The sequence below is a fragment of the Stegostoma tigrinum genome, chromosome 5 (assembly GCF_030684315.1).
Source record: "Stegostoma tigrinum isolate sSteTig4 chromosome 5, sSteTig4.hap1, whole genome shotgun sequence".
Lineage (NCBI taxonomy): Eukaryota > Metazoa > Chordata > Chondrichthyes > Orectolobiformes > Stegostomatidae > Stegostoma > Stegostoma tigrinum.
Window position 1 is genome coordinate 94,290,429 of NC_081358.1, and position 24,298 is coordinate 94,314,726.

The following is a 24,298-nucleotide window of genomic DNA, read 5'->3' on the forward strand; positions in this document are numbered from 1 at the left end:
TGCGGACGCGAGGATCCAAGACGCCGCCGTTGGGTCGTGTCCCTGCTCGGGCTGCAGCCTGCCACGTAACGGGCGACGTTTTGCCACTGTGGATCGGAAGGCGCTCTCCTGCCCTCTCCTGAGCTGCGGGTTTCTGACAAGGTTTGGTTTGGGGTTGAGTGGCGCCTGGGAAACCGGCCTACTCTGGCTGCTGGCTGGGCTCTGCTGTGCCTTCTTAGCGCAGTAGGCAGCGCGTCAGTCTCATAATCTGAAGGTCCTGAGTTCAATCCTCAGAGAAGGCAAACTTGAGAGAGGGTGGCCTTTTATCGTGTTTTGATTTTCTCAGCGGCAGACATAAATTGCTTCATGCCCGATATGATCCGAGCACACCAGAGCGAACGGCTGCCGACGCGTCGGGCGTCTTGACGACACGCGGCCTGTCCTTTCCAGACAGAGAATATAGACCCCACCCATCCAGCAGTCCTGCGCGTCAGCAAAGACCTTGCACACGATCGGATTTTTGTCTCGAGATCGAGCTTCCGGGCTCTTCAGCTTGCTTCCTGAGGGAAAAACCAAAGTGGAGAATGTGGGCATCGATCCCACTACCTCTCGCCTGCTAACCGAGCGCTCTACCACTTGAGCTAATTCCCCTCACCTGTCTGGTTGACTGGCTGGTCCCATCAGTTTCTCAGGGGCTTTCTGTGGGGACCCGAGAGCAGCAGGGAATTTCCCGTCGACATTGCACGCTGCATTCAGCCGCACAATCGGCACGTTCGAGCGGAATCAGGAGCCGGGTAGCCGAAGCTTTCCGGAAAACACGGTGCCGCCGAAAGCATCGGCGCTGAGCCGCACGTTGCAGATTGCGAGCGAGCTGAGCGGCGTGAACAGCCACTGCGAGTCTGAGGCAGTGCTCGAGATCCCTGTCTGACTGATTGGAGAGTCCCTCGACCTTTGAGCACGCGCTGACTCTCTGGAAGTACCGTTCCTACAGGGCGCAGCCTGCTGGTCTTGGTGTGCCACTGCAGACGTGCCACAACGAGGACAGGCAGAATCCTCCGAAGAAGAGAGCGTACTCTGGAGAAGGGCAAGTGTTCGGGCTGGGCCGCGACGAGAAAGGAGGGCTATTCCTTCGTCCTCGAAAGATGCGAGCCCTCTGCCACGTTCGGAAAAGTCCTGCTGCCAGGTACGAGCCGCCACACGCAGACGCCAAGACAACCGAGCCGCCGACGGCAGCCGCCACATGTCTGAGGGAGTACCGGGGAGCCCCGCGTGAGCGGCGGGATGCTTGTGTCGCTTTCGAATCGGTGCTGACCTCCTAGGATGCAGTGCTGGTCGACACGTGCGACTGAGGGAGTCGCACACCCTGCACGTGTCGGATTTTACGAAGAGAAAGCAAAGCCAAGTTCACCAGCGGTTTTCATCGACAGGAACGGAGGGCTCTTGCGTCTTCACCCTGACGTCGTAAGCCGCAACCCAGCAGTTTAGAGCGCTGCTTTTCGACAAAGCGTCGCTGGGAAAACCCAGGCCTCCTTTCTGTAGAAGGAAGCGCGTCATTCTTGCCTGCATTGCGTGCTGAGCAAAGGATCTTTGCACGTTGCGGCGCGGCGCTACAAAGCGGTGAACTGCTTTGCCGATCGTTGGCTGCCGCGCGCCGGACATACCGACTTGCGGACGCGAGGATCCAAGACGCCGCCGTTGGGTCGTGTCCCTGCTCGGGCTGCAGCCTGCCACGTAACGGGCGACGTTTTGCCACTGTGGATCGGAAGGCGCTCTCCTGCCCTCTCCTGAGCTGCGGGTTTCTGACAAGGTTTGGTTTGGGGTTGAGTGGCGCCCTGGAAACCGGCCTACTCTGGCTGCTGGCTGGGCTCTGCTGTGCCTTCTTAGCGCAGTAGGCAGCGCGTCAGTCTCATAATCTGAAGGTCCTGAGTTCAATCCTCAGAGAAGGCAAACTTGAGAGAGGGTGGCCTTTTATCGTGTTTTGATTTTCTCAGCGGCAGACATAAATTGCTTCATGCCCGATATGATCCGAGCACACCAGAGCGAACGGCTGCCGACGCGTCGGGCGTCTTGACGACACGCGGCCTGTCCTTTCCAGACAGAGAATATAGACCCCACCCATCCAGCAGTCCTGCGCGTCAGCAAAGACCTTGCACACGATCGGATTTTTGTCTCGAGATCGAGCTTCCGGGCTCTTCAGCTTGCTTCCTGAGGGAAAAACCAAAGTGGAGAATGTGGGCATCGATCCCACTACCTCTCGCCTGCTAACCGAGCGCTCTACCACTTGAGCTAATTCCCCTCACCTGTCTGGTTGACTGGCTGGTCCCATCAGTTTCTCAGGGGCTTTCTGTGGGGACCCGAGAGCAGCAGGGAATTTCCCGTCGACATTGCACGCTGCATTCAGCCGCACAATCGGCACGTTCGAGCGGAATCAGGAGCCGGGTAGCCGAAGCTTTCCGGAAAACACGGTGCCGCCGAAAGCATCGGCGCTGAGCCGCACGTTGCAGATTGCGAGCGAGCTGAGCGGCGTGAACAGCCACTGCGAGTCTGAGGCAGTGCTCGAGATCCCTGTCTGACTGATTGGAGAGTCCCTCGACCTTTGAGCACGCGCTGACTCTCTGGAAGTACCGTTCCTACAGGGCGCAGCCTGCTGGTCTTGGTGTGCCACTGCAGACGTGCCACAACGAGGACAGGCAGAATCCTCCGAAGAAGAGAGCGTACTCTGGAGAAGGGCAAGTGTTCGGGCTGGGCCGCGACGAGAAAGGAGGGCTATTCCTTCGTCCTCGAAAGATGCGAGCCCTCTGCCACGTTCGGAAAAGTCCTGCTGCCAGGTACGAGCCGCCACACGCAGACGCCAAGACAACCGAGCCGCCGACGGCAGCCGCCACATGTCTGAGGGAGTACCGGGGAGCCCCGCGTGAGCGGCGGGATGCTTGTGTCGCTTTCGAATCGGTGCTGACCTCCTAGGATGCAGTGCTGGTCGACACGTGCGACTGAGGGAGTCGCACACCCTGCACGTGTCGGATTTTACGAAGAGAAAGCAAAGCCAAGTTCACCAGCGGTTTTCATCGACAGGAACGGAGGGCTCTTGCGTCTTCACCCTGACGTCGTAAGCCGCAACCCAGCAGTTTAGAGCGCTGCTTTTCGACAAAGCGTCGCTGGGAAAACCCAGGCCTCCTTTCTGTAGAAGGAAGCGCGTCATTCTTGCCTGCATTGCGTGCTGAGCAAAGGATCTTTGCACGTTGCGGCGCGGCGCTACAAAGCGGTGAACTGCTTTGCCGATCGTTGGCTGCCGCGCGCCGGACATACCGACTTGCGGACGCGAGGATCCAAGACGCCGCCGTTGGGTCGTGTCCCTGCTCGGGCTGCAGCCTGCCACGTAACGGGCGACGTTTTGCCACTGTGGATCGGAAGGCGCTCTCCTGCCCTCTCCTGAGCTGCGGGTTTCTGACAAGGTTTGGTTTGGGGTTGAGTGGCGCCCTGGAAACCGGCCTACTCTGGCTGCTGGCTGGGCTCTGCTGTGCCTTCTTAGCGCAGTAGGCAGCGCGTCAGTCTCATAATCTGAAGGTCCTGAGTTCAATCCTCAGAGAAGGCAAACTTGAGAGAGGGTGGCCTTTTATCGTGTTTTGATTTTCTCAGCGGCAGACATAAATTGCTTCATGCCCGATATGATCCGAGCACACCAGAGCGAACGGCTGCCGACGCGTCGGGCGTCTTGACGACACGCGGCCTGTCCTTTCCAGACAGAGAATATAGACCCCACCCATCCAGCAGTCCTGCGCGTCAGCAAAGACCTTGCACACGATCGGATTTTTGTCTCGAGATCGAGCTTCCGGGCTCTTCAGCTTGCTTCCTGAGGGAAAAACCAAAGTGGAGAATGTGGGCATCGATCCCACTACCTCTCGCCTGCTAAGCGAGCGCTCTACCACTTGAGCTAATTCCCCTCACCTGTCTGGTTGACTGGCTGGTCCCATCAGTTTCTCAGGGGCTTTCTGTGGGGACCCGAGAGCAGCAGGGAATTTCCCGTCGACATTGCACGCTGCATTCAGCCGCACAATCGGCACGTTCGAGCGGAATCAGGAGCCGGGTAGCCGAAGCTTTCCGGAAAACACGGTGCCGCCGAAAGCATCGGCGCTGAGCCGCACGTTGCAGATTGCGAGCGAGCTGAGCGGCGTGAACAGCCACTGCGAGTCTGAGGCAGTGCTCGAGATCCCTGTCTGACTGATTGGAGAGTCCCTCGACCTTTGAGCACGCGCTGACTCTCTGGAAGTACCGTTCCTACAGGGCGCAGCCTGCTGGTCTTGGTGTGCCACTGCAGACGTGCCACAACGAGGACAGGCAGAATCCTCCGAAGAAGAGAGCGTACTCTGGAGAAGGGCAAGTGTTCGGGCTGGGCCGCGACGAGAAAGGAGGGCTATTCCTTCGTCCTCGAAAGATGCGAGCCCTCTGCCACGTTCGGAAAAGTCCTGCTGCCAGGTACGAGCCGCCACACGCAGACGCCAAGACAACCGAGCCGCCGACGGCAGCCGCCACATGTCTGAGGGAGTACCGGGGAGCCCCGCGTGAGCGGCGGGATGCTTGTGTCGCTTTCGAATCGGTGCTGACCTCCTAGGATGCAGTGCTGGTCGACACGTGCGACTGAGGGAGTCGCACACCCTGCACGTGTCGGATTTTACGAAGAGAAAGCAAAGCCAAGTTCACGAGCGGTTTTCATCGACAGGAACGGAGGGCTCTTGCGTCTTCACCCTGACGTCGTAAGCCGCAACCCAGCAGTTTAGAGCGCTGCTTTTCGACAAAGCGTCGCTGGGAAAACCCAGGCCTCCTTTCTGTAGAAGGAAGCGCGTCATTCTTGCCTGCATTGCGTGCTGAGCAAAGGATCTTTGCACGTTGCGGCGCGGCGCTACAAAGCGGTGAACTGCTTTGCCGATCGTTGGCTGCCGCGCGCCGGACATACCGACTTGCGGACGCGAGGATCCAAGACGCCGCCGTTGGGTCGTGTCCCTGCTCGGGCTGCAGCCTGCCACGTAACGGGCGACGTTTTGCCACTGTGGATCGGAAGGCGCTCTCCTGCCCTCTCCTGAGCTGCGGGTTTCTGACAAGGTTTGGTTTGGGGTTGAGTGGCGCCTAGGAAACCGGCCTACTCTGGCTGCTGGCTGGGCTCTGCTGTGCCTTCTTAGCGCAGTAGGCAGCGCGTCAGTCTCATAATCTGAAGGTCCTGAGTTCAATCCTCAGAGAAGGCAAACTTGAGAGAGGGTGGCCTTTTATCGTGTTTTGATTTTCTCAGCGGCAGACATAAATTGCTTCATGCCCGATATGATCCGAGCACACCAGAGCGAACGGCTGCCGACGCGTCGGGCGTCTTGACGACACGCGGCCTGTCCTTTCCAGACAGAGAATATAGACCCCACCCATCCAGCAGTCCTGCGCGTCAGCAAAGACCTTGCACACGATCGGATTTTTGTCTCGAGATCGAGCTTCCGGGCTCTTCAGCTTGCTTCCTGAGGGAAAAACCAAAGTGGAGAATGTGGGCATCGATCCCACTACCTCTCGCCTGCTAAGCGAGCGCTCTACCACTTGAGCTAATTCCCCTCACCTGTCTGGTTGACTGGCTGGTCCCATCAGTTTCTCAGGGGCTTTCTGTGGGGACCCGAGAGCAGCAGGGAATTTCCCGTCGACATTGCACGCTGCATTCAGCCGCACAATCGGCACGTTCGAGCGGAATCAGGAGCCGGGTAGCCGAAGCTTTCCGGAAAACACGGTGCCGCCGAAAGCATCGGCGCTGAGCCGCACGTTGCAGATTGCGAGCGAGCTGAGCGGCGTGAACAGCCACTGCGAGTCTGAGGCAGTGCTCGAGATCCCTGTCTGACTGATTGGAGAGTCCCTCGACCTTTGAGCACGCGCTGACTCTCTGGAAGTACCGTTCCTACAGGGCGCAGCCTGCTGGTCTTGGTGTGCCACTGCAGACGTGCCACAACGAGGACAGGCAGAATCCTCCGAAGAAGAGAGCGTACTCTGGAGAAGGGCAAGTGTTCGGGCTGGGCCGCGACGAGAAAGGAGGGCTATTCCTTCGTCCTCGAAAGATGCGAGCCCTCTGCCACGTTCGGAAAAGTCCTGCTGTCAGGTACGAGCCGCCACACGCAGACGCCAAGACAACCGAGCCGCCGACGGCAGCCGCCACATGTCTGAGGGAGTACCGGGGAGCCCCGCGTGAGCGGCGGGATGCTTGTGTCGCTTTCGAATCGGTGCTGACCTCCTAGGATGCAGTGCTGGTCGACACGTGCGACTGAGGGAGTCGCACACCCTGCACGTGTCGGATTTTACGAAGAGAAAGCAAAGCCAAGTTCACCAGCGGTTTTCATCGACAGGAACGGAGGGCTCTTGCGTCTTCACCCTGACGTCGTAAGCCGCAACCCAGCAGTTTAGAGCGCTGCTTTTCGACAAAGCGTCGCTGGGAAAACCCAGGCCTCCTTTCTGTAGAAGGAAGCGCGTCATTCTTGCCTGCATTGCGTGCTGAGCAAAGGATCTTTGCACGTTGCGGCGCGGCGCTACAAAGCGGTGAACTGCTTTGCCGATCGTTGGCTGCCGCGCGCCGGACATACCGACTTGCGGACGCGAGGATCCAAGACGCCGCCGTTGGGTCGTGTCCCTGCTCGGGCTGCAGCCTGCCACGTAACGGGCGACGTTTTGCCACTGTGGATCGGAAGGCGCTCTCCTGCCCTCTCCTGAGCTGCGGGTTTCTGACAAGGTTTGGTTTGGGGTTGAGTGGCGCCTAGGAAACCGGCCTACTCTGGCTGCTGGCTGGGCTCTGCTGTGCCTTCTTAGCGCAGTAGGCAGCGCGTCAGTCTCATAATCTGAAGGTCCTGAGTTCAATCCTCAGAGAAGGCAAACTTGAGAGAGGGTGGCCTTTTATCGTGTTTTGATTTTCTCAGCGGCAGACATAAATTGCTTCATGCCCGATATGATCCGAGCACACCAGAGCGAACGGCTGCCGACGCGTCGGGCGTCTTGACGACACGCGGCCTGTCCTTTCCAGACAGAGAATATAGACCCCACCCATCCAGCAGTCCTGCGCGTCAGCAAAGACCTTGCACACGATCGGATTTTTGTCTCGAGATCGAGCTTCCGGGCTCTTCAGCTTGCTTCCTGAGGGAAAAACCAAAGTGGAGAATGTGGGCATCGATCCCACTACCTCTCGCCTGCTAAGCGAGCGCTCTACCACTTGAGCTAATTCCCCTCACCTGTCTGGTTGACTGGCTGGTCCCATCAGTTTCTCAGGGGCTTTCTGTGGGGACCCGAGAGCAGCAGGGAATTTCCCGTCGACATTGCACGCTGCATTCAGCCGCACAATCGGCACGTTCGAGCGGAATCAGGAGCCGGGTAGCCGAAGCTTTCCGGAAAACACGGTGCCGCCGAAAGCATCGGCGCTGAGCCGCACGTTGCAGATTGCGAGCGAGCTGAGCGGCGTGAACAGCCACTGCGAGTCTGAGGCAGTGCTCGAGATCCCTGTCTGACTGATTGGAGAGTCCCTCGACCTTTGAGCACGCGCTGACTCTCTGGAAGTACCGTTCCTACAGGGCGCAGCCTGCTGGTCTTGGTGTGCCACTGCAGACGTGCCACAACGAGGACAGGCAGAATCCTCCGAAGAAGAGAGCGTATTCTGGAGAAGGGCAAGTGTTCGGGCTGGGCCGCGACGAGAAAGGAGGGCTATTCCTTCGTCCTCGAAAGATGCGAGCCCTCTGCCACGTTCGGAAAAGTCCTGCTGTCAGGTACGAGCCGCCACACGCAGACGCCAAGACAACCGAGCCGCCGACGGCAGCCGCCACATGTCTGAGGGAGTACCGGGGAGCCCCGCGTGAGCGGCGGGATGCTTGTGTCGCTTTCGAATCGGTGCTGACCTCCTAGGATGCAGTGCTGGTCGACACGTGCGACTGAGGGAGTCGCACACCCTGCACGTGTCGGATTTTACGAAGAGAAAGCAAAGCCAAGTTCACGAGCGGTTTTCATCGACAGGAACGGAGGGCTCTTGCGTCTTCACCCTGACGTCGTAAGCCGCAACCCAGCAGTTTAGAGCGCTGCTTTTCGACAAAGCGTCGCTGGGAAAACCCAGGCCTCCTTTCTGTAGAAGGAAGCGCGTCATTCTTGCCTGCATTGCGTGCTGAGCAAAGGATCTTTGCACGTTGCGGCGCGGCGCTACAAAGCGGTGAACTGCTTTGCCGATCGTTGGCTGCCGCGCGCCGGACATACCGACTTGCGGACGCGAGGATCCAAGACGCCGCCGTTGGGTCGTGTCCCTGCTCGGGCTGCAGCCTGCCACGTAACGGGCGACGTTTTGCCACTGTGGATCGGAAGGCGCTCTCCTGCCCTCTCCTGAGCTGCGGGTTTCTGACAAGGTTTGGTTTGGGGTTGAGTGGCGCCTAGGAAACCGGCCTACTCTGGCTGCTGGCTGGGCTCTGCTGTGCCTTCTTAGCGCAGTAGGCAGCGCGTCAGTCTCATAATCTGAAGGTCCTGAGTTCAATCCTCAGAGAAGGCAAACTTGAGAGAGGGTGGCCTTTTATCGTGTTTTGATTTTCTCAGCGGCAGACATAAATTGCTTCATGCCCGATATGATCCGAGCACACCAGAGCGAACGGCTGCCGACGCGTCGGGCGTCTTGACGACACGCGGCCTGTCCTTTCCAGACAGAGAATATAGACCCCACCCATCCAGCAGTCCTGCGCGTCAGCAAAGACCTTGCACACGATCGGATTTTTGTCTCGAGATCGAGCTTCCGGGCTCTTCAGCTTGCTTCCTGAGGGAAAAACCAAAGTGGAGAATGTGGGCATCGATCCCACTACCTCTCGCCTGCTAAGCGAGCGCTCTACCACTTGAGCTAATTCCCCTCACCTGTCTGGTTGACTGGCTGGTCCCATCAGTTTCTCAGGGGCTTTCTGTGGGGACCCGAGAGCAGCAGGGAATTTCCCGTCGACATTGCACGCTGCATTCAGCCGCACAATCGGCACGTTCGAGCGGAATCAGGAGCCGGGTAGCCGAAGCTTTCCGGAAAACACGGTGCCGCCGAAAGCATCGGCGCTGAGCCGCACGTTGCAGATTGCGAGCGAGCTGAGCGGCGTGAACAGCCACTGCGAGTCTGAGGCAGTGCTCGAGATCCCTGTCTGACTGATTGGAGAGTCCCTCGACCTTTGAGCACGCGCTGACTCTCTGGAAGTACCGTTCCTACAGGGCGCAGCCTGCTGGTCTTGGTGTGCCACTGCAGACGTGCCACAACGAGGACAGGCAGAATCCTCCGAAGAAGAGAGCGTATTCTGGAGAAGGGCAAGTGTTCGGGCTGGGCCGCGACGAGAAAGGAGGGCTATTCCTTCGTCCTCGAAAGATGCGAGCCCTCTGCCACGTTCGGAAAAGTCCTGCTGTCAGGTACGAGCCGCCACACGCAGACGCCAAGACAACCGAGCCGCCGACGGCAGCCGCCACATGTCTGAGGGAGTACCGGGGAGCCCCGCGTGAGCGGCGGGATGCTTGTGTCGCTTTCGAATCGGTGCTGACCTCCTAGGATGCAGTGCTGGTCGACACGTGCGACTGAGGGAGTCGCACACCCTGCACGTGTCGGATTTTACGAAGAGAAAGCAAAGCCAAGTTCACGAGCGGTTTTCATCGACAGGAACGGAGGGCTCTTGCGTCTTCACCCTGACGTCGTAAGCCGCAACCCAGCAGTTTAGAGCGCTGCTTTTCGACAAAGCGTCGCTGGGAAAACCCAGGCCTCCTTTCTGTAGAAGGAAGCGCGTCATTCTTGCCTGCATTGCGTGCTGAGCAAAGGATCTTTGCACGTTGCGGCGCGGCGCTACAAAGCGGTGAACTGCTTTGCCGATCGTTGGCTGCCGCGCGCCGGACATACCGACTTGCGGACGCGAGGATCCAAGACGCCGCCGTTGGGTCGTGTCCCTGCTCGGGCTGCAGCCTGCCACGTAACGGGCGACGTTTTGCCACTGTGGATCGGAAGGCGCTCTCCTGCCCTCTCCTGAGCTGCGGGTTTCTGACAAGGTTTGGTTTGGGGTTGAGTGGCGCCTGGGAAACCGGCCTACTCTGGCTGCTGGCTGGGCTCTGCTGTGCCTTCTTAGCGCAGTAGGCAGCGCGTCAGTCTCATAATCTGAAGGTCCTGAGTTCAATCCTCAGAGAAGGCAAACTTGAGAGAGGGTGGCCTTTTATCGTGTTTTGATTTTCTCAGCGGCAGACATAAATTGCTTCATGCCCGATATGATCCGAGCACACCAGAGCGAACGGCTGCCGACGCGTCGGGCGTCTTGACGACACGCGGCCTGTCCTTTCCAGACAGAGAATATAGACCCCACCCATCCAGCAGTCCTGCGCGTCAGCAAAGACCTTGCACACGATCGGATTTTTGTCTCGAGATCGAGCTTCCGGGCTCTTCAGCTTGCTTCCTGAGGGAAAAACCAAAGTGGAGAATGTGGGCATCGATCCCACTACTTCTCGCCTGCTAAGCGAGCGCTCTACCACTTGAGCTAATTCCCCTCACCTGTCTGGTTGACTGGCTGGTCCCATCAGTTTCTCAGGGGCTTTCTGTGGGGACCCGAGAGCAGCAGGGAATTTCCCGTCGACATTGCACGCTGCATTCAGCCGCACAATCGGCACGTTCGAGCGGAATCAGGAGCCGGGTAGCCGAAGCTTTCCGGAAAACACGGTGCCGCCGAAAGCATCGGCGCTGAGCCGCACGTTGCAGATTGCGAGCGAGCTGAGCGGCGTGAACAGCCACTGCGAGTCTGAGGCAGTGCTCGAGATCCCTGTCTGACTGATTGGAGAGTCCCTCGACCTTTGAGCACGCGCTGACTCTCTGGAAGTACCGTTCCTACAGGGCGCAGCCTGCTGGTCTTGGTGTGCCACTGCAGACGTGCCACAACGAGGACAGGCAGAATCCTCCGAAGAAGAGAGCGTACTCTGGAGAAGGGCAAGTGTTCGGGCTGGGCCGCGACGAGAAAGGAGGGCTATTCCTTCGTCCTCGAAAGATGCGAGCCCTCTGCCACGTTCGGAAAAGTCCTGCTGTCAGGTACGAGCCGCCACACGCAGACGCCAAGACAACCGAGCCGCCGACGGCAGCCGCCACATGTCTGAGGGAGTACCGGGGAGCCCCGCGTGAGCGGCGGGATGCTTGTGTCGCTTTCGAATCGGTGCTGACCTCCTAGGATGCAGTGCTGGTCGACACGTGCGACTGAGGGAGTCGCACACCCTGCACGTGTCGGATTTTACGAAGAGAAAGCAAAGCCAAGTTCACGAGCGGTTTTCATCGACAGGAACGGAGGGCTCTTGCGTCTTCACCCTGACGTCGTAAGCCGCAACCCAGCAGTTTAGAGCGCTGCTTTTCGACAAAGCGTCGCTGGGAAAACCCAGGCCTCCTTTCTGTAGAAGGAAGCGCGTCATTCTTGCCTGCATTGCGTGCTGAGCAAAGGATCTTTGCACGTTGCGGCGCGGCGCTACAAAGCGGTGAACTGCTTTGCCGATCGTTGGCTGCCGCGCGCCGGACATACCGACTTGCGGACGCGAGGATCCAAGACGCCGCCGTTGGGTCGTGTCCCTGCTCGGGCTGCAGCCTGCCACGTAACGGGCGACGTTTTGCCACTGTGGATCGGAAGGCGCTCTCCTGCCCTCTCCTGAGCTGCGGGTTTCTGACAAGGTTTGGTTTGGGGTTGAGTGGCGCCTAGGAAACCGGCCTACTCTGGCTGCTGGCTGGGCTCTGCTGTGCCTTCTTAGCGCAGTAGGCAGCGCGTCAGTCTCATAATCTGAAGGTCCTGAGTTCAATCCTCAGAGAAGGCAAACTTGAGAGAGGGTGGCCTTTTATCGTGTTTTGATTTTCTCAGCGGCAGACATAAATTGCTTCATGCCCGATATGATCCGAGCACACCAGAGCGAACGGCTGCCGACGCGTCGGGCGTCTTGACGACACGCGGCCTGTCCTTTCCAGACAGAGAATATAGACCCCACCCATCCAGCAGTCCTGCGCGTCAGCAAAGACCTTGCACACGATCGGATTTTTGTCTCGAGATCGAGCTTCCGGGCTCTTCAGCTTGCTTCCTGAGGGAAAAACCAAAGTGGAGAATGTGGGCATCGATCCCACTACCTCTCGCCTGCTAAGCGAGCGCTCTACCACTTGAGCTAATTCCCCTCACCTGTCTGGTTGACTGGCTGGTCCCATCAGTTTCTCAGGGGCTTTCTGTGGGGACCCGAGAGCAGCAGGGAATTTCCCGTCGACATTGCACGCTGCATTCAGCCGCACAATCGGCACGTTCGAGCGGAATCAGGAGCCGGGTAGCCGAAGCTTTCCGGAAAACACGGTGCCGCCGAAAGCATCGGCGCTGAGCCGCACGTTGCAGATTGCGAGCGAGCTGAGCGGCGTGAACAGCCACTGCGAGTCTGAGGCAGTGCTCGAGATCCCTGTCTGACTGATTGGAGAGTCCCTCGACCTTTGAGCACGCGCTGACTCTCTGGAAGTACCGTTCCCACAGGGCGCAGCCTGCTGGTCTTGGTGTGCCACTGCAGACGTGCCACAACGAGGACAGGCAGAATCCTCCGAAGAAGAGAGCGTATTCTGGAGAAGGGCAAGTGTTCGGGCTGGGCCGCGACGAGAAAGGAGGGCTATTCCTTCGTCCTCGAAAGATGCGAGCCCTCTGCCACGTTCGGAAAAGTCCTGCTGTCAGGTACGAGCCGCCACACGCAGACGCCAAGACAACCGAGCCGCCGACGGCAGCCGCCACATGTCTGAGGGAGTACCGGGGAGCCCCGCGTGAGCGGCGGGATGCTTGTGTCGCTTTCGAATCGGTGCTGACCTCCTAGGATGCAGTGCTGGTCGACACGTGCGACTGAGGGAGTCGCACACCCTGCACGTGTCGGATTTTACGAAGAGAAAGCAAAGCCAAGTTCACCAGCGGTTTTCATCGACAGGAACGGAGGGCTCTTGCGTCTTCACCCTGACGTCGTAAGCCGCAACCCAGCAGTTTAGAGCGCTGCTTTTCGACAAAGCGTCGCTGGGAAAACCCAGGCCTCCTTTCTGTAGAAGGAAGCGCGTCATTCTTGCCTGCATTGCGTGCTGAGCAAAGGATCTTTGCACGTTGCGGCGCGGCGCTACAAAGCGGTGAACTGCTTTGCCGATCGTTGGCTGCCGCGCGCCGGACATACCGACTTGCGGACGCGAGGATCCAAGACGCCGCCGTTGGGTCGTGTCCCTGCTCGGGCTGCAGCCTGCCACGTAACGGGCGACGTTTTGCCACTGTGGATCGGAAGGCGCTCTCCTGCCCTCTCCTGAGCTGCGGGTTTCTGACAAGGTTTGGTTTGGGGTTGAGTGGCGCCTGGGAAACCGGCCTACTCTGGCTGCTGGCTGGGCTCTGCTGTGCCTTCTTAGCGCAGTAGGCAGCGCGTCAGTCTCATAATCTGAAGGTCCTGAGTTCAATCCTCAGAGAAGGCAAACTTGAGAGAGGGTGGCCTTTTATCGTGTTTTGATTTTCTCAGCGGCAGACATAAATTGCTTCATGCCCGATATGATCCGAGCACACCAGAGCGAACGGCTGCCGACGCGTCGGGCGTCTTGACGACACGCGGCCTGTCCTTTCCAGACAGAGAATATAGACCCCACCCATCCAGCAGTCCTGCGCGTCAGCAAAGACCTTGCACACGATCGGATTTTTGTCTCGAGATCGAGCTTCCGGGCTCTTCAGCTTGCTTCCTGAGGGAAAAACCAAAGTGGAGAATGTGGGCATCGATCCCACTACTTCTCGCCTGCTAAGCGAGCGCTCTACCACTTGAGCTAATTCCCCTCACCTGTCTGGTTGACTGGCTGGTCCCATCAGTTTCTCAGGGGCTTTCTGTGGGGACCCGAGAGCAGCAGGGAATTTCCCGTCGACATTGCACGCTGCATTCAGCCGCACAATCGGCACGTTCGAGCGGAATCAGGAGCCGGGTAGCCGAAGCTTTCCGGAAAACACGGTGCCGCCGAAAGCATCGGCGCTGAGCCGCACGTTGCAGATTGCGAGCGAGCTGAGCGGCGTGAACAGCCACTGCGAGTCTGAGGCAGTGCTCGAGATCCCTGTCTGACTGATTGGAGAGTCCCTCGACCTTTGAGCACGCGCTGACTCTCTGGAAGTACCGTTCCTACAGGGCGCAGCCTGCTGGTCTTGGTGTGCCACTGCAGACGTGCCACAACGAGGACAGGCAGAATCCTCCGAAGAAGAGAGCGTACTCTGGAGAAGGGCAAGTGTTCGGGCTGGGCCGCGACGAGAAAGGACGGCTATTCCTTCGTCCTCGAAAGATGCGAGCCCGCTGCCACGTTCGGAAAAGTCCTGCTGTCAGGTACGAGCCGCCACACGCAGACGCCAAGACAACCGAGACGCCGATGGCAGCCGCCACATGACTGAGGGAGTACCGGGGAGCCCCGCGTGAGCGGCGGGACGCTTGTGTCGCTTTCGAATCGGTGCTGACCTCCTAGGATGCAGTGCTGGTCGACACGTGCGACTGAGGGAGTCGCACACCCTGCACGTGTCGGATTTTCCGAAGAGAAAGCAAAGCCAAGTTCACGAGCGGTTTTCATCGACAGGAACGGAGGGCTCTTGCGTCTTCACCCTGACGTCGTAAGCCGCAACCCAGCAGTTTAGAGCGCTGCTTGTCGACAAAGCGTCGCTGGGAAAACCCAGGCCTCCTTTCTGTAGAAGGAAGCGCGTCATTCTTGCCTGCATTGCGTGCTGAGCAAAGGATCTTTGCACGTTGCGGCGCGGCGCTACAAAGCGGTGAACTGCTTTGCCGATCGTTGGCTGCCGCGCGCCGGACATACCGACTTGCGGACGCGAGGATCCAAGACGCCGCCGTTGGGTCGTGTCCCTGCTCGGGCTGCAGCCTGCCACGTAACGGGCGACGTTTTGCCACTGTGGATCGGAAGGCGCTCTCCTGCCCTCTCCTGAGCTGCGGGTTTCTGACAAGGTTTGGTTTGGGGTTGAGTGGCGCCTGGGAAACCGGCCTACTCTGGCTGCTGGCTGGGCTCTGCTGTGCCTTCTTAGCGCAGTAGGCAGCGCGTCAGTCTCATAATCGGAAGATCCTGAGTTCAATCCTCAGAGAAGGCAAACTTGAGAGAGGGTGGCCTTTTATCGTGTTTTGATTTTCTCAGCAGCAGACATAATTTGCTGGATGCCCGATTTGATCCGAGCACACCAGAGCGAACGGGCTGCCGACGAGTCGGGCGTCTTGACGACACGCGGCCTGTCCTTTCCAGACAGAGAATATAGACCCCACCCATCCAGCAGTCCTGCGCGTCAGCAAAGACCTTGCACACGATCGGATTTTTGTCTCGAGATCGAGCTTCCAGGCTCTTCAGCTTGCTTCCTGAGGGAAAAACCAAAATGGAGAATGTGGGCATCGATCCCACTACCGCTCGCATGCTAAGCGAGCGCTCTACCACTTGAGCTAATTCCCCTCACCTGTCTGGTTGACTGGCTGGTCCCGTCAGTTTCACAGGGGCTTGCTGTGGGGACCCGAGAGCAGGAGGGAATTTCCCGTCGCCATTGCACGCTGCATTCAGCCGCACAATCGGCACATTCGAGCGGAATCAGGAGCCGGGTAGCCGAAGCTTTCCGGAAAACACGGTGCCGCCGAAAGCATCGGCGCTGAGCCGCACGTTGCAGATTGCGAGCGAGCTGAGCGGCGTGAACAGCCACTGCGAGTCTGAGGCAGTGCTCGAGATCCCTGTCTGACTGATTGCAGAGTCCCTCGACCTTTGAGCACGCGCTGACTCTCTGGAAGTGACCTTCCTACAGGGCGCAGCCTGCTGGTCTTGGTGTGCCACTGCAGACCTGCCACAAAGAGGACAGGCAGAATCCTCCGAAGAAGAGAGCGTACTCTGGAGAAGGGCAAGTGTTCGGGCTGGGCCGCGACGAGAAAGGAGGGCTATTCCTTCGTCCTCGAAAGATGCGAGCCCGCTGCCACGTTCGGAAAAGTCCTGCTGTCAGGTACGAGCCGCCACACGCAGACGCCAAGACAACCGAGACGCCGACGGCAGCCGCCACATGTCTGAGGGAGTATCGGGGAGCCCCGCGTGAGCGGCGGGACGCTTGTGTCGCTTTCGAATCGGTGCTGACCTCCTAGGATTCAGTGCTGGTCGACACGTGCGACTGAGGGAGTCGCACACACTGCACGTGTCGGATGTTACGAAGAGAAAGCAAAGCCAAGTTCACGAGCGGTTTTCATCGACAGGAACGGAGGGCTCTTGCGTCTTCACCCTGACGTCGTAAGCCGCAACCCAGCAGTTTAGAGCGCTGCTTGTCGACAAAGCGTCGCTGGGAAAACCCAGGCCTCCTTACTGTAGAAGGAAGCGCGTCATTCTTGCCTGCATTGCGTGCTGAGCAAAGGATGTTTTGCACGTTGCGGCGCGGCGCTACAAAGCGGTGAACTGCTTTGCCAATCGTTGGCTGCCGCGCGCCGGACATACCGACTTGCGGACGCGAGGATCCAAGACGCCGCCGTTGGGTCGTGTCCCTGCTCGGGCTGCAGCCTGCCACATAACGGGCGACGTTTTGCCACTGTCGATCGGAAGGCGCTCTCCTGCCCTCTCCTGAGCTGCGGGTTTCTGACAAGGTTTGGTTTGGGGTTGAGTGGCGCCTGGGAAACCGGCCTACTCTGGCTGCTGGCTGGGCTCTGCTGTGCCTTCTTAGCGCAGTAGGCAGCGCGTCAGTCTCATAATCGGAAGCTCCTGAGTTCAATCCTCAGAGAAGGCAAACTTGAGACAGGGTGGCCTTTTATCGTGTTTTGATGTTCTCAGCAGCAGACATAATTTGCTGGACGCCCGATTTGATCCGAGCACACCAGAGCAAACGGGCTGCCGACGCGTCGGGCGTCTTGACGACACGCGGCCTGTCCTTTCCAGACAGAGAATATAGACCCCACCCATCCAGCAGTCCTGCGCGTCAGCAAAGACCTTGCACACGATCGGATTTTTGTCTCGAGATCGAGCTTCCAGGCTCTTCAGCTTGTTTCCTGAGGGAAAAACCAAAGTGGAGAATGTGGGCATCGATCCCACTACTTCTCGCATGCAAAGCGAGCACTCTACCACTTGAGCTAATTCCCCTCACCTATCTGGTTGACTGGCTGGTCCCGTCAGTTTCACAGGGGCTTTCTGTGGGGACCCGAGAGCAGCAGGGAATTTCCCGTCGCCATTGCACGCTGCATTCAGCCGCACAATCGGCACGTTCGAGCGGAATCGGGAGCCGGGTAGCCGAAGCTTTCCGGAAAACACGGTGCCGCCAAAAGCATCGGCGCTGAGCCGCACGTTGCAGATTGCGAGCGAGCTGAGCGGCGTGAACGGCCACTGCGAGTCTGAGGCAGTGCTCGAGATCCCTGTCTGACTGATTGCAGAGTCCCTCGACCTTTGAGCACGCGCTGACTCTCTGGAAGTACCGTTCCTACAGGGCGCAGCCTGCTGCTCTTGGTGTGCCACTGCAGACGTGCCACAACGAGGACAGGCAGAAACCTCCGAAGAAGAGAGCGTACTCTGGAGAAGGGCAAGTGTTCGGGCTGGGCCGCGACGAGAAAGGACGGCTATTCCTTCGTCCTCGAAAGATGCGAGCCCGCTGCCACGTTCGAAAAAGTCCTGCTGTCAGGTACGAGCCGCCACACGCAGACGCCAAGACAACCGAGACGCCGACGGCAGCCGCCACATGTCTGACGGAGTACCGGGGTGCCCCGCGTGAGCGGCGGGACGCTTGTGTCGCTTTCGAATCGGTGCTGACCTCCTAGGATGCAGTGCTGGTCGACACGTTCGACTGAGGGAGTCGCACACCCTGCACGTGTCGGATTTTACGAAGAGAAAGCAAAGCAAAGTTCACGAGCGGTTTCCATCGACAGGAACGGAGGGCTGTTGCGTCTTCACCCTGACGTCGTAAGCCGCAACCCAGCAGTTTAGAGCGCTGCTTGTCGACAAAGCGTCGCTGGGAAAACCCAGGCCTCCTTTCTGTAGAAGGAAGCGCGTCATTCTTGCCTGCATTGCGTGCTGAGCAAAGGATCTTTGCACGTTGCGGCGCGGCGCAACAAAGCGGTGAACTGCTTTGCCGATCGTTGGCTGCCGCGCGCCGGACATACCGACTTGCGGACGCGAGGATCCAAGACGCCGCCGTTGGGTCGTGTCCCTGCTCGGGCTGCAGCCTGCCACGTAACGGGCGACGTTTTGCCACTGTGGATCGGAAGGCGCTCTCCTGCCCTCTCCTGAGCTGCGGGTTTCTGACAAGGTTTGGTTTGGGGTTGAGTGGCGCCTGGGAAAGCGGCCTACTCTGGCTGCTGGCTGGGCTGTGCTGTGCCTTCTTAGCGCTGTAGGCAGCGCGTCAGTCTCATAATCTGAAGATCCTGAGTTCAATCCTCAGAGAAGGCAAACTTGAGAGAGGGTGGCCTTTTATCGTGTTTTGATTTTCTCAGCAGCAGACATAATTTGCTGGACGCCCGATTTGATCCGAGCACACCAGAGCGAACGGGCTGCCGACGCGTCGGGCATCTTGACGACACGCGGCCTGTCCTTTCCAGACAGAGAATATAGACCCCACCCATCCAGCAGTCCTGCGCGTCAGCAAAGACCTTGCACACGATCGGACTTTCGTCTCGAGATCGAGCTTCCAGGCTCTTCAACTTGCTTCCTGAGGGAAAAACCAAAGTGGAGAATGTGGGCATCGATCCCACTACCTCTCGCATGCTAAGCAAGCGCTCTACCACTTGAGCTAATTCCCCTCACCTGTCTGGTTGACTGGCTGGTCCCGTCAGTTTCTCAGGGGCTTTCTGTGGGGACCCGAGAGCTGCAGGGAATTTCCCGTCGCCATTGCACGCTGCATTCAGCCGCACAATCGGCACGTTTGAGCGGAATCAGGAGCCGGGTAGCCGAAGTTTTCCGGAAAACACGGTGCCGCCGAAAGCATCGGCGCTGAGCCGCACGTTGCAGATTGCGAGCGAGCTGAGCGGTGTGAATAGCCACTGCGAGTCTGAGGCAGTGCTCGAGATCCCTGTCTGACTGTTTGCAGAGTCCCTCGACCTTTGAGCACGCGCTGACTCTCTGGAAGTACCGTTCCTACAGGGCGCAGCCTGCTGGTCTTGGTGTGCCACTGCAGACCTGCCACAACGTGGACAGGCAGAAACCTCCGAAGAAGAGAGCGTACTCTGGAGAAGGGCAAGTGTTCGGGCTGGGCCGCGACGAGAAAGGACGGCTATTCCTTCGTCCTCGAAAGATGCGAGCCCGCTGCCACGTTCGGAAAAGTCCTGCTGTCAGGTACGAGCCGCCACACGCAGACGCCAAGACAACCGAGACGCCGACGGCAGCCGCCACATGTCTGAGGGAGTATCGGGGAGCCCCGCATGAGCGGCTTGACGCTTGTGTCGCTTTCGAATCGGTGCTGACCTCCTAGGATGCAGTGCTGGTCGACACGTGCGACTGAGGGAGTCGCACACCCTGCACGTGTCGGATTTTACGAAGAGAAAGCAAAGCCAAGTTCACGAGCGGTTACCATCGACAGGAACGGAGGGCTCTTGCGTCTTCACCCTGACGTCGTAAGCCGCAACCCAGCAGTTTAGAGCGCTGCTTGTCGACAAAGCGTCGCTGGGAAAACCCAGGCCTCCTTTCTGTAGAAGGAAGCGCGTCATTCTTGCCTGCATTGCGTGCTGAGCAAAGGATGTTTTGCACGTTGCGGCGCGGCGCTACAAAGCGGTGAACTGCTTTGCCGATCGTTGGCTGCCGCGCGCCGGACATACCGACTTGCGGACGCGAGGATCCAAGACGCCGCCGTTGGGTCGTGTCCCTGCTCGGGCTGCAGCCTGCCACGTAACGGGCGACGTTTTGCCACTGTGGATCGGAAGGCGCTCTCCTGCCCTCTCCTGAGCTGCGGGTTTCTGACAAGGTTTGGTTTGGGGTTGAGTGGCGCCTGGGAAACCGGCCTCCTCCGGCTGCTGGCTGGGCTCTGCTGTGCCTTCTGAGCGCAGTAGGCAGCGCGTCAGTCTCATAATCGGAAGGTCCTGAGTTCAATCCTCAGAGAAGGCAAACTTGAGAGAGGGTGGCCTTTTATCGTGTTTTGATTTTCTCAGCAGCAGACATAATTTGCTGGACGCCCGATTTGATCCGAGCACACCAGAGCGAACGGGCTGCCGACGCGTCGGGCGTCTTGACGACACGCGGCCTGTCCTTTCCAGACAGAGAATATAGACCCCACCCATCCAGCAGTCCTGCGCGTCAGCAAAGACCTTGCACACGATCGGATTTTTGTCTCGAGATCGAGCTTCCAGGCTCCACAGCTTGCTTCCTGAGGGAAAAACCAAAGTGGAGAATGTGGGCATCGATCCCACTACCTCTCGCATGCTAAGCGAGCGCTCTACCACTTGAGCTAATTCCCCTCACCTGTCTGGTTGACTGGCTGGTCCCGTCAGTTTCACAGGGGCTTTCTGTGGGGACCCGAGAGCAGCAGGGAATTTCCCGTCGCCATTGCACGCTGCATTCAGCCGCACAATCGGCACGTTCGAGCGGAATCGGGAGCCGGGTAGCCGAAGCTTTCCGGAAAACACGGTGCCGCCGAAAGCATCGGCGCTGAGCCGCACGTTGCAGATTGCGAGCGAGCTGAGCGGCGTGAACAGCCACTGCGAGTCTGAGGCAGTGCTCGAGATCCCTGTCTGACTGATTGCAGAGTCCCTCGACCTTTGAGCACGCGCTGACTCTCTGGAAGTACCGTTCCTACAGGGCGCAGCCTGCTGCTCTTGGTGTGCCACTGCAGACGTGCCACAACGAGGACAGGCAGAAACCTCCGAAGAAGAGAGCGTACTCTGGAGAAGGGCAAGTGTTCGGGCTGGGCCGCGACGAGAAAGGACGGCTATTCCTTCGTCCACGAAAGATGCGAGCCCGCTGCCACGTTCGGAAAAGTCCTGCTGTCAGGTACGAGCCGCCACACACAGACGCCAAGACAACCGAGACGCCGACGGCAGCCGCCACATGTCTCAGGGAGTACCGGGGAGCCCCGCGTGAGCGGCGGGACGCTTGTGTCGCTTTCGAATCAGTGCTGACCTCCTAGGATGCAGTGCTGGTCGACACGTGCGACTGAGGGAGTCGCACACCCTGCACGTGTCGGATTTTACGAAGAGAAAGCAAAGCCAAGTTCACGAGCGGTTTTCATCGACAGGAACGAAGGGCTCTTGCGTCTTCAGCCTGATGTCGTAAACCGCAACCCAGCAGTTTAGAGCGCTGCTTGTCGACAAAGCGTCGCTGGGAAAACCCAGGCCTCCTTTCTGTAGAAGGAAGCGCGTCATTCTTGCCTGCATTGCGTGCTGAGCAAAGGATCTTTGCACGTTGCGGCGCGGCGCTACAAAGCGGTGAACTGCTTTGCCGATCGTTGGCTGCCGCGTGCCGGACATACCGACTTGCGGACGCGAGGATCCAAGACGCCGCCGTTGGGTCGTGTCCCTGCTCGGGCTGCAGCCTGCCACGTAACGTGCGACGTTTTGCCACTGTGGATCGGAAGGCGCTCTCCTGCCCTCTCCTGAGCTGCGGGTTTCTGACAAGGTTTGGTTTGGGGTTGAGTGGCGCCTGGGAAACCGGCCTACTCTGGCTGCTGGCTGGGCTCTGCTGTGCCTTCTTAGCGCAGTAGGCAGCGCGTCAGTCTCATAATCGGAAGCTCCTGAGTTCAATCCTCAGAGAAGGCAAACTTGAGAGAGGGTGGCCTTTTATCGTGTTTTGATTTTCTCAGCAGCAGACATAATTTGCTGGACGCCCGATTTGATCCGAGCACACCAGAGCGAAGGGGCTGCCGACGCGTCGGGCGTCTGACGACACGCGGCCTGTCCTTTCCAGACAGAGAATATAGACCCCACCCATCCAGCAGTCCTGCGCGTCAGCAAAGACCTTGCACACGATCGGATTTTTGTCTCGAGATCGAGCTTCCAGGCTCTTCAGCTTGCTTCCTGAGGGAAAAACCAAAGTGGAGAATCTGGGCATCGATCCCACTACCTCTCGCATGCTAAGCGAGCACTCTACCACTTGAGCTAATTCCCCTCACCTGTCTGGTTGACTGGCTGGTCCCGTCAGTTTCTCAGGGGCTTTCTGTGGGGACCCGAGAGCTGCAGGGAATTTCCCGTCGCCATTGCACGCTGCATTCAGCCGCACAATCGGCACGTTTGAGCGGAATCAGGAGCCGGGTAGCCGAAGTTTTCCGGAAAACACGGTGCCGCCGAAAGCATCGGCGCTGAGCCGCACGTTGCAGATTGCGAGCGAGCTGAGCGGTGTGAATAGCCACTGCGAGTCTGAGGCAGTGCTCGAGATCCCTGTCTGACTGTTTGCAGAGTCCCTCGACCTTTGAGCACGCGCTGACTCTCTGGAAGTACCGTTCCTACAGGGCGCAGCCTGCTGGTCTTGGTGTGCCACTGCAGACCTGCCACAACGTGGACAGGCAGAAACCTCCGAAGAAGAGAGCGTACTCTGGAGAAGGGCAAGTGTTCGGGCTGGGCCGCGACGAGAAAGGACGGCTATTCCTTCGTCCTCGAAAGATGCGAGCCCGCTGCCACGTTCGGAAAAGTCCTGCTGTCAGGTACGAGCCGCCACACGCAGACGCCAAGACAACCGAGACGCCGACGGCAGCCGCCACATGTCTGAGGGAGTATCGGGGAGCCCCGCGTGAGCGGCTTGACGCTTGTGTCGCTTTCGAATCGGTGCTGACCTCCTAGGATGCAGTGCTGGTCGACACGTGCGACTGAGGGAGTCGCACACCCTGCACGTGTCGGATTTTACGAAGAGAAAGCAAAGCCAAGTTCACGAGCGGTTACCATCGACAGGAACGGAGGGCTCTTGCGTCTTCACCCTGACGTCGTAAGCCGCAACCCAGCAGTTTAGAGCGCTGCTTGTCGACAAAGCGTCGCTGGGAAAACCCAGGCCTCCTTTCTGTAGAAGGAAGCGCGTCATTCTTGCCTGCATTGCGTGCTGAGCAAAGGATGTTTTGCACGTTGCGGCGCGGCGCTACAAAGCGGTGAACTGCTTTGCCGATCGTTGGCTGCCGCGCGCCGGACATACCGACTTGCGGACGCGAGGATCCAAGACGCCGCCGTTGGGTCGTGTCCCTGCTCGGGCTGCAGCCTGCCACGTAACGGGCGACGTTTTGCCACTGTCGATCGGAAGGCGCTCTCCTGCCCTCTCCTGAGCTGCGGGTTTCTGACAAGGTTTGGTTTGGGGTTGAGTGGCGCCTGGGAAACCGGCCTCCTCCGGCTGCTGGCTGGGCTCTGCTGTGCCTTCTGAGCGCAGTAGGCAGCGCGTCAGTCTCATAATCGGAAGGTCCTGAGTTCAATCCTCAGAGAAGGCAAACTTGAGAGAGGGTGGCCTTTTATCGTGTTTTGATTTTCTCAGCAGCAGACATAATTTGCTGGACGCCCGATTTGATCCGAGCACACCAGAGCGAACGGGCTGCCGACGCGTCGGGCGTCTAGACGACACGCGGCCTGTCCTTTCCAGACAGAGAATATAGACCCCACCCATCCAGCAGTCCTGCGCGTCAGCAAAGACCTTGCACACGATCGGATTTTTGTCTCGAGATCGAGCTTCCAGGCTCTACAGCTTGCTTCCTGAGGGAAAAACCAAAGTGGAGAATGTGGGCATCGATCCCACTACCTCTCGCATGCTAAGCGAGCGCTCTACCACTTGAGCTAATTCCCCTCACCTGTCTGGTTGACTGGCTGGTCCCGTCAGTTTCACAGGGGCTTTCTGTGGGGACCCGAGAGCAGCAGGGAATTTCCCGTCGCCATTGCACGCTGCATTCAGCCGCACAATCGGCACGTTCGAGCGGAATCGGGAGCCGGGTAGCCGAAGCTTTCTGGAAAACACGGTGCCGCCGAAAGCATCGGCGCTGAGCCGCACGTTGCAGATTGCGAGCGAGCTGAGCGGCGTGAACAGCCACTGCGAGTCTGAGGCAGTGCTCGAGATCCCTGTCTGACTGATTGCAGAGTCCCTCGACCTTTGAGCACGCGCTGACTCTCTGGAAGTACCGTTCCTACAGGGCGCAGCCTGCTGCTCTTGGTGTGCCACTGCAGACGTGCCACAACGAGGACAGGCAGAAACCTCCGAAGAAGAGAGCGTACTCTGGAGAAGGGCAAGTGTTCGGGCTGGGCCGCGACGAGAAAGGACGGCTATTCCTTCGTCCTCGAAAGATGCGAGCCCGCTGCCACGTTCGGAAAAGTCCTGCTGTCAGGTACGAGCCGCCACACACAGACGCCAAGACAACCGAGACGCCGACGGCAGCCGCCACATGTCTCAGGGAGTACCGGGGAGCCCCGCGTGAGCGGCGGG

General features: G+C 58.9%; 12 non-coding genes across 12 annotated transcripts; 9 read left to right on the forward strand and 3 right to left on the reverse strand.

The window, feature by feature from the left end:
- The first annotated feature begins 208 nt into the window (after positions 1-208).
- On the forward strand, positions 209-281 carry trnam-cau (transfer RNA methionine (anticodon CAU)). Its single transcript has one exon. It is a non-coding gene; the product is annotated as a tRNA-Met (tRNA).
- Positions 282-1,853: 1,572 nt separating this feature from the next.
- trnam-cau (transfer RNA methionine (anticodon CAU)) lies at positions 1,854-1,926 on the forward strand. The gene has a single exon. It is a non-coding gene; the product is annotated as a tRNA-Met (tRNA).
- Positions 1,927-3,498: 1,572 nt separating this feature from the next.
- Positions 3,499-3,571, forward strand: trnam-cau (transfer RNA methionine (anticodon CAU)). The gene has a single exon. It is a non-coding gene; the product is annotated as a tRNA-Met (tRNA).
- Positions 3,572-5,143: 1,572 nt separating this feature from the next.
- trnam-cau (transfer RNA methionine (anticodon CAU)) lies at positions 5,144-5,216 on the forward strand. Its single transcript has one exon. It is a non-coding gene; the product is annotated as a tRNA-Met (tRNA).
- A 1,572-nt stretch (positions 5,217-6,788) lies between these two features.
- On the forward strand, positions 6,789-6,861 carry trnam-cau (transfer RNA methionine (anticodon CAU)). The gene has a single exon. It is a non-coding gene; the product is annotated as a tRNA-Met (tRNA).
- A 1,572-nt stretch (positions 6,862-8,433) lies between these two features.
- Positions 8,434-8,506, forward strand: trnam-cau (transfer RNA methionine (anticodon CAU)). Its single transcript has one exon. It is a non-coding gene; the product is annotated as a tRNA-Met (tRNA).
- A 1,572-nt stretch (positions 8,507-10,078) lies between these two features.
- Positions 10,079-10,151, forward strand: trnam-cau (transfer RNA methionine (anticodon CAU)). The gene has a single exon. It is a non-coding gene; the product is annotated as a tRNA-Met (tRNA).
- A 1,572-nt stretch (positions 10,152-11,723) lies between these two features.
- trnam-cau (transfer RNA methionine (anticodon CAU)) lies at positions 11,724-11,796 on the forward strand. Its single transcript has one exon. It is a non-coding gene; the product is annotated as a tRNA-Met (tRNA).
- A 1,572-nt stretch (positions 11,797-13,368) lies between these two features.
- On the forward strand, positions 13,369-13,441 carry trnam-cau (transfer RNA methionine (anticodon CAU)). The gene has a single exon. It is a non-coding gene; the product is annotated as a tRNA-Met (tRNA).
- Positions 13,442-15,363: 1,922 nt separating this feature from the next.
- On the reverse strand, positions 15,364-15,436 carry trnaa-agc (transfer RNA alanine (anticodon AGC)). The gene has a single exon. It is a non-coding gene; the product is annotated as a tRNA-Ala (tRNA).
- A 4,867-nt stretch (positions 15,437-20,303) lies between these two features.
- On the reverse strand, positions 20,304-20,376 carry trnaa-agc (transfer RNA alanine (anticodon AGC)). Its single transcript has one exon. It is a non-coding gene; the product is annotated as a tRNA-Ala (tRNA).
- A 3,219-nt stretch (positions 20,377-23,595) lies between these two features.
- Positions 23,596-23,668, reverse strand: trnaa-agc (transfer RNA alanine (anticodon AGC)). Its single transcript has one exon. It is a non-coding gene; the product is annotated as a tRNA-Ala (tRNA).
- Positions 23,669-24,298: the final 630 nt, after the last annotated feature.